The sequence below is a fragment of the Equus przewalskii genome, chromosome 17 (assembly GCF_037783145.1).
Source record: "Equus przewalskii isolate Varuska chromosome 17, EquPr2, whole genome shotgun sequence".
Taxonomy (NCBI): domain Eukaryota; kingdom Metazoa; phylum Chordata; class Mammalia; order Perissodactyla; family Equidae; genus Equus; species Equus przewalskii.
Genome location: NC_091847.1, coordinates 3,289,858 through 3,298,324, shown reverse-complemented (window position 1 = coordinate 3,298,324; position 8,467 = coordinate 3,289,858). Strand labels below are relative to the sequence as shown.

At 60.4% G+C, this 8,467-nt stretch overlaps 1 long non-coding RNA gene across 1 annotated transcript; it reads left to right on the top strand.

Annotated features, from left to right (window-relative positions):
• The first annotated feature begins 2,182 nt into the window (after nucleotides 1-2,182).
• LOC139076731 (uncharacterized) lies at nucleotides 2,183-6,479 on the top strand. Its single transcript, XR_011528626.1, has 3 exons — nucleotides 2,183-2,280; nucleotides 2,388-2,469; nucleotides 6,376-6,479. It is a non-coding gene; the product is annotated as an uncharacterized lncRNA (long non-coding RNA).
• The last annotated feature ends 1,988 nt before the right edge of the window (nucleotides 6,480-8,467 follow it).

Below are 8,467 nucleotides of genomic sequence, written 5' to 3'. Positions count from 1 at the left end.
TCCTTTAGACGAGGGTGATGGCAGTGGAAGTGGGGAGACACCAACAGGTTTAAAAGATAGGAGGATTGACTGAGGGGCCTGGGTGGCTATGTGGCCCCAGGGTGGGGAAGGAAGGGAGCAGGCTTGGCTTCTCCTGTCTCACCAGCCGCGGGCTCTGCTCTTTGGGGAAGACCGGTGAGCCTATTCTCTGTTTGTTCTGGGGCTCCCTGTGTTCTCCCAATAAATCTCCCATCTTGTTCAAAAGAAGAGCATGAGCTGAATAAAGGAGGGAACCCACGGCTTAATAAGGCGAGGAGTGCTGAGTGAACTGACGAATGAGTGACAGAGCCACCAGGGGGATTCACTCATGTCCCCAGCTGTTCAAAGAATGAAGAGAAGGTAGGCTCAACCAGAAGAAAAAGGAAGTGGTCCCCACTGGGCATACTCCGAGGGACCCCTCCTCCCCCACCAGCGCCTCAGGGTCTCCACTCCTCCAGGGTGCGGACCAATTTCAGCTGAGACAGAGAAGGGAGGGGTGGGCGGGAAGGAGGAGGGAAGGAGAGGCAGGCGACATGGACGGTTCCGAGGGACCTCTGCCTCATCCTCTCCTCCCGCCGTGTTGCCTCTCTGTGCTTCCCTTTCGGAGTCCACAATTTCACCATCCGTGGTGGGCGGGTTTGGGAGTCACCAACACGCCAGGAGAGATTTTCTGTCGCAGCAGCAGCATTGGGCAGCTCACAGGAGCTCAGAGCCCAGGGTCCTCCTCTGCCCTGGGTGCCCTTAACGGCCCGAAGGGGAAGGACTCAAATGTGCAACTGTGTGACTGTGGCCTCCGCTCAGCCCAGCCCGCCTCTGGAGCATCATGGTCACTGTCCGAGATGCTCACGGGCTGACTCGCAGCTGGAGACACGCTCTGAGACCAAGCCCCACTGTGTCAGAGCTGAGGGGGTCCAGGACCTCCTTTTCCCCAGAGCCTGGCTTTGCAGATGAGAAAGCAGAAGCCCAGAGACGGGGAGGAATTCCCTCAGGACACACAGCGAGGGGCAGAGAGGGCCTGGAAGTGAGCTTTTGGACAGAACCCATTTCCTTTGGAAGGCTCCTGGGCGATGCCCCCTGCCCGGGACAACTCCCAGCGCTGAAAACTCAGAGGAGCACACAGTAGGTGCTCAGGGCCATTTGTGACTGAATAAATGTTTCTAATGGGACAGCACAAGCAGGCCGTGAAGCTGGGAGCGGACCCCAAATCCTGCCTTTCCACAGGAACTCCTGCTCCTCTTTCAGACGAGCGAAGTGGGGCTCGGAAAGGAGGCGGGAGGGGAGCAGCGCGGCCCTGAGTCCCTGGTGAGGAGCACACCACCGGGTGTGGGCAGCCCACGGAGCAGGCTCCCCAGGAGAACGGGTGCAGAGGAGCGTGGCGGCTGCACCCTTGCTTACTGAATGTTTGGTCTCTGATCCCGATGCCCGTTCAAATAACAAGAACAGAGTCTTGGGGGAAAAGGAAAGCTTTCCTTCACCAGTCAGGGGCAGCAAAGCAAGGGCCAGGGGCCCCCAAATTGCTAGCTCCCCGTTAAGAAACGGGTGGGGCTTTTGATTTGGGGCTTTAGGTAGGGGAGGGTGCCGTGGCCTTCCTGGTCAGCGTTTTCCCATGGGCCTGCGTCTGGGGCTGCTTCCAGCCGAGGAGACAGAGGGTTTCTCAGATGAGCGTCCTCGGCTGTTTGTCTCCACGGGGGAAGGTGCACTCTGACGTCAGGGAGCCGAGGAGCTGGGCCTGGGCAGCCTCGGTTTCTGGATATTGTCTGGACGCTAGTTTCTCTGTAAAAGGACTTCAAGGTCCTGGGATCAGCATGACTTTAGTGGGAGCCCAGCGGGAGCCCATCTGGACTTGAACAATTTGCTAATTCCATTTGGCTCTAGAGCTCAAGGGGTCAGAGGTCACAGAAACAAGCCTTTACCTATGAGTGTCACTAAGGACCCAGGGCCCTGGGGATGTGGGCCTTGAGTTTTAGCCCATCTCTGCTGGGTTCTCTGAAGGGGAACCGACGGCGGGGCTGATGTGAACTCAGAGCCGGTCCCACCTTGGCCCGGCCAGGCACCCCATCTCCCACCTGGGAAGCGGGAAGCAGTTAGGGCTGGAATCCTGGGGAAGAGAAGTTCTTTCTCTGTTGGGCTGCTGAGGGGTGATGAGGCCAGCCTGGGAGTGACGGTGGAGAGCTCCCCTGAGCAGGACAGCAGCACACAGGGCAGGCAGCCAAGCCAAGAGGCTGGGAGGGCCGATCCCTGCTGATGGCGTCGAGCACCCAGGTACAGCCTCACCTGAAGCTCTCTGCCTTTAGACGGCCTAGTTACAGAAATCATTGTCTCCTGCTTTGTTCGTTTGCTAGTTCAAGCCCCTTGGGTTTCTGTCACAGGCTATCAAAAGAATCCTGGGGCCGGGTCGGCGGCATACTGGTTAAGCTCCTGCACTCCTCTTCAGCGGCCCCAGGTTTGCAGGTTTGGGCCCCAGGTGCAGACACTCACATCGCTCATCAGCCCATGCTGTGGCAGGTGTCCCGCATAGAAAATAGCGGAAAATTGGCACAGATGTTAGCTCAGGGCCAATCTTCCTCACAACACAAAAGGAAAAGAATAAAGCTTCTGACTGTTCCTTTCAGCTGGCAAATGGAGCACTCTGGCATGGCTACAACATGGAGGATTTAGGCTAGCTTCAAGGAAGAACTTCCAGATAACACTGCAAGGCTCCAGTCTAACCTGCGGCCCAACTGGACTCAAGCCATATCTGTTGGGGGCCTGCTATAGACTGTTACCCAAGTTAATCCTCGTTTTGGAGGACAAGACTGAGGCTCAGAGAAGGGAGGCAAGTGGCCATAGCAAGGACGTGTGGACCAGGCAGCTGGCCCAGACGCTGCTGCTGCTCTCTGGGGAGCTGGCCGAGGTGGCTTGCCCGCGTGCCGGGGGCTCTGGCGCCAGTGGCACGTGTGCTGGGAGCGCCTGAGCCGTGGTGGCCGCACGGGCTGCCCAGAGGCGCCCGGGGGGCTTGTGCACACAGGGGGCCGGCTCTTGGCCCGGCCCCGCCCGGCTCCCCTCCCGGCTTTGTCTTGCTTTGCTTGGGGGAGTCACGCTCAGGCGACCACCAGGCCCAGTGTCTGGAGCCTGTACAGGGGAGGCCACAGCCTGTGCCGCCCGCCGGCCCTCCGGACACCCCTTCCTTCCTTCGGGCCTTGCGGGACCCTGTTCCCCACTTGCACAGAGGAGGTCTTTCCAGAATACGCAGGGCACCTCGCTCCTTCTGGAATGCGATGGGTCCCTCGCTGCCCTTTCCGCGTCACCCTGGAACGCAGCTCGGGTCCTGCTTTCTTTGCCTCGTGGCCTCCAGAGGCCGCCACAGGAGGGCCCGGGCGGACGGTGCACCAAGCTCAGCCCCCAAGGGCCCTGAGGCGAGAGCTGCCCACCAGGGACCTCGCACCAGCTGAGGAGGCTGTTGAGGCCCCGAGGGGCGGACACAGGGCTCGGGCCAAAGGGACCCCAAAGGCTTCGTGCTGGCTGGGGGCTTCTGGCCGTGCTGGGGGTCCAGGACCCTGCGGTGTCTGAGGGCCCGCTGTGTGCAGAGAAGCAAGGACAGCGGCCGGCCCAGAGCTGTTCACAGCCCAAGCGCGGACGAGCCAGCCAGGCAGACAGAACCGCAGCTCACGGGCCGTTTCCAGGGGTGAAGGGTGGCGTCGGGGCAGAGGCCCACGTCTGCTGGGGAACTACTTAAGTACAGAGAAGTTTTAGCTGAGACTTGCAGGCTTCCAGTGAGATATGAGTTTGGCTCAAATAATGGAAAACTCTATTAAGAGTGGCTTAAACCACAAAGACATCTAACGTGTAATGTTTAAAAACGATGTGAGAGACGGGAAGTCCAGACGTGGTCTGGTGGCCCGACAATGTCATCGGTGACCCAGAAGCCACCCCCTCTCTATCCCACCATTAACAGAATGTTAGTGTCACTCCCTCATGACTGCAGTGTGGCTGCCTCCATTCCAGCCATCATATCTGCACAGTCAGGGTTCAAGCCGGAAGCAAGGGGGCATCTCAACTCAGGGCGCCAGGGCAAAGGTAGATTTTCAAAGCTCATTCTAATACTGAAAACCTGGAAGACTACAGACCGAACGCCAGGTGTCAAGCTTTTTGTTGGTATGAAATGGGAACGGCTGGCCACCTGCGACAGTCCCTCTCGGAGACGCTCTTCTGGAGCTGAGCTGGAGCCACTCTCTGGATGGAGCATGTGTTCCCAGCTCACCACAGTCCCCGCCACTCCCTCAGCTTGCCTCTGGCCCAGGGCCTCACCCACCTCTCTGGACCTGACCCCTGGAGGCATCTGAGTTTGCGGTCCTCCCGTTAGCCCCATGGAGCTTCACTTCTTCACCCGAGACGTGAGGACAGCAGTGTCCGGCCTGGGTTAGACGCACTGGGAATGCAGCCTCAGAGCAGGGGTTCACTGAGTGCCCCGAAGGCAGCTGAGACGAGGTGGGTGGGCGAGGCCCGGGACCAGGGGCTCAGGGAAGTGTCCCCGAGGAATGCTGTGTCTTCTGACTCCAAAGCTGCACCCTGACCTCCTGCCCGTCTCCCACTCCCTCGTGCATCACTGCAGCCAGGGATCCCGCAAACCCTGGGCACGCGGGGGCCACGGCCCCGGGGTCAGCACCAAGGGCACCAGCAACAGGCACCCATCCAACACTCCATCTCCAGCAGCTCAGAGAGCACAGCGCCCCCATGAGGTACCACTGCCAGACCCACTTATAGAGAGAAACTGAGCCTCCAAAGGGACCAGGGACCCGTCCAAGGTCACACAGACTTAGAAAGCTAGAAGCCAGGTCTGCCGGTCTCTCACACAAGCAGACATCCCAGCCTCAGGCGATGACAACCAGGTGACCTAAGCACAGAGCGGGCTGCGTGTGTCATGGTGGGGGCGGGGTACTGGCCGGGCAGGCTGGGGAACAGATGCCAGAAGGGCAGAGTCTCGCAGGGTGAGGGCACTGCTGTCTGGAGAGCAGAGGAAAGGCGCTCCTGCTGGAGGACCAGCTCATGCTAAGGCCTGGAGGTGCGGCGGCCTGAGAAACACGGCTTGTACGTGACAGAGGGGCCTCTGGAAGCCACCGCCCTCACCTGTGGAGGCCCCTGGACTCCCCCTCCTCCCGGCTTGACCCCCGCCCCGGCAGCTGTGCCTCCATCCATCTCTCTGTCTGCCCTCCTCCGGCTGCCCCGAGGCCCAGCCCCTGAGCCGGCTCCTCCTCAGCATCCTGCTCTTTCCACATTGTCCGGTCTTGGCTCAGACACAACAGGTGGGTTCCCTCCCTTGAAGTGATAATTAAGTTTCTCATTACCGAGGGATACCCTCATGACATGTCCTCAAAGTTTAAAAAGAATTAAAATTGAGAAAAGAATCCAGACTGCTAACGGTCTAAATGAGCACAGGATGAGAGAAGGTCCCTCTGTTCCTGGTGAGGAAGGGGCCCTGTTCCCGGAGGAAGACGGGAGGGGGTGACCTGGACCCCCGTGCGCCTGTGGGCAATCCTTCCGTCTAGTCAGGGTGTAGCCATCGTCACACGTTTCTGAGCCCCTTTCTGTATCTGTCCCAGAGCCCTCCCAGCGCTCCCAGGCTGGAGAGGCCATCAGACAGTGAGCACAGCTCTGGGGGCCCAGGTGAGGCCAGAGGGGGCTGCAGGAGGGGATGTGGTTTGAGAAGGGCTTCATGGAGGCGGTGAAATCTGAGCAGGGTCTCCAAGGACAAGCCATCATCCAGCCAGGGCCTGGCACCCGGCAGGAACCAAATCCATGAGGAAAGAACGAGCGAGTGAGTGAAGAAATGAACGGGCGCCCTGACCTCCTGCCCGTCTCCCACTGAGCGGGTGCTGAGCGGGGGGCCTGGCTCTGAACGCAGTGAGGGGAATGAAAGGGCCGACGCGAGGGAGACCGGGGCGGGAGGCCGTCACTGTGGACACAGGAAGCAGGGAAGGCTCCTCTGAGGAGGTGACGTCGGAGCTGAGCCTTGTCTGGGCCATGTTTGTAGCTTCTGGAAACCTGAGGCTTTAACCTCTGGCCCGCGTGCGCATAGGGGACACGCCTTGTCCCAAGTCCCTTCGGCTCAGCCTCCTGCCTCCCTTGTCGCACCCCCACCCCAGGAAGAGCCCTCCTTCGTGGGCCCACATTCCAAATACAAACCGACCCATCCAGGGGCCATCCACACCCCAAGCACCTCCTCTCTTGGACTCTCACACTCAGGGCCACGGGCCCCCTGCCCTTGTCCCCCAGGGCAGGCACCGGACAGGCGGGACAGCCCCCTGCCCCGGAGCCTGTGAGTTATTCAGACCAGCCCGTCTGAGCCTGCTCACCCTGCCTCGCTGTTCCTCCCCGCAGAACCCACAGGACAGACTCCTGCCCGCGGTGCCCTGCTGTCTCGCCTCCTGACCCCCGGGGCTTCCCGGGTGGCCCTGCGTGGCCCTGCGAGCTCCGCCTCGGAGAACTGCAAGTAATCAACTATCTTCTCAATGGCATCGTCTCCGGGTCCGCTGGCCTTACTGAACCGCACATGTTCCCTTGTCACATTCTGTGTGAAACCTGCCCTCCCAGACCCTTTGCAGACGCTTAGCCTGAACAGAGGAAGAGCAAAGGAAGTGTGCGCCCTGTCACAGCATCTTCGACAAGGTGAACCTGGAATACACACTGGAGTTCCTTTCCCCATCAAACGGGAGGCTCCAGAAGAGTGGAGGGCACATCAGGCATTCCACGGACAAGACCAGAGCCCCGGGACGTCCCGAACGTCTGTCTCCCCAGGCGGCGGGCTCGGGGCCAGGGCTTGACCGAGTCCCAGGCTCTGCCTGCCCACTGAGCCTGGAGTTTGGTGGGTTTTTCGGATTCAGCTTTTAATCTTGTCACTTTAGCAGACAGCCCTCAGTTCCTAACTCAACTTTCCAGCAATAATCCAATTAGAGAGCTGCTCCCTGAGTCAGGTGACGAGAATCTGCGGACATCAGCAGGGAGAGACAGTTTCAGCCCGGCCTGTTTCACAACAAGGGGTGTCTTTGGGAGAGAGTGGGGGTGCGCAGTGTGGGAGGACAGAACAAGGGGACGCCCTGGGGGGCACCAGCGCCAGATTTGTTTCCTGGGGGCATCGACCTTCACGCATTAGATTTCCAGGGCAGCGCCACGAGAGGGGAGTGGGTTGGAGCTGAGCTTGGCTGTCACCCCACGGAAAGGAGGGCTGAACACTGCAGGCAGCTGTGGCCCGGGGAGCGGCCTGACCCGAGGGAGCCCCCCAGAAAGTCGCCTCCAAGATGGCCATCCTGGTCAGGACAGGGTCCAGCTGCTGGAACAAAGGCCCACGGCAGAGTGGCGCACAGAGCTGGCCCCTCTCCCACGCTCAGTCTGGAGGCACACGGTTGGCGCTGGTCTGGCAGGGCTGCCCGGGAGGCTCCTGTCCCCGTTGCCCTGTCATCCCAGAGGAGCCGCCCTCGTCCGTGTGGTCAGGACAGAGCTCCAGCCTCAGAGCTCGTGCTCCCGGCAACAGGACAGAGGGAGATGCAGATAGAAGAGCCTCCTTCTCTCTCCTGGGAAATATCTGGAAGCTGCACAAGTCACTTCCCTTCCCGTCCTGAGGGAGCGCTGGGTTCCATGCCCAGCCCGCTGCAGAGGAGGCTGGGAACTCTGTGTCCTGGGTGGCCACATTCCCAGCTAGGAGTCAGGGGTTCAGTTGCTCTGGGAGGTGGACGATGCCATTGGGAGCCACCCGGAACTGTCTGCCACACCCTTGTTAATGTTTTCTCCCACCACCCCACCACTCCACACCCTGAGTTGCTGTTTTGTGAAAAATGACCCATCAGACCAGTTGCATTAAGTAATTCATAATTCAGGAGTCAGCTGAAGATGCCGGGCCAGCGGGGGCGTTCATTAGCTGCGCTGGCAAATCCCTGGTGGGGCCCCACACCGACTCACGGTCTCTCCCCGCAGAGCCCACTGTGCACCTGAAGCCAGAAGCATCTTCTCCAGCGGAGGCCGAGCACGTCGCTCCCTGCTCCTGCTCCCCTGCTCCTTAGAAACTGACCCAGGGCCCTTGCTGTGGAACTGAGCTTAGCCTAACGAGGCAGCTCAGAGGCAGCCGCCGGCCAGCCAGCCAGCGCCCAAGCTCACAGAAGAGACGGAGAAAGCCTCATCAGCAGAGCGTTCCGTCATCGCAGCTGACTGCTCTCCAGGCCTGAGCTGGGGGATATCGAAGTTCGGAGACGCAGAGCACAATGCACCAGCGGAAGTGGTCCCAGAAACAAGGGGTGCTGGTCCACGTCCCCCCAAGCCTCGCGCCTGCCTCTGTCTTGTACGTGCCCACCACCGCAGCCTCCTTCTGTCTGGGACGCCTCCTCCGATTGCTGCGGTCAGAGCCTGCAGCCCTCCCCACTAGGTGCCACCTCCCTTTAGACTGCCAGCAGGGGGTGAGCGTGTGCTGAGCTGGGCACGT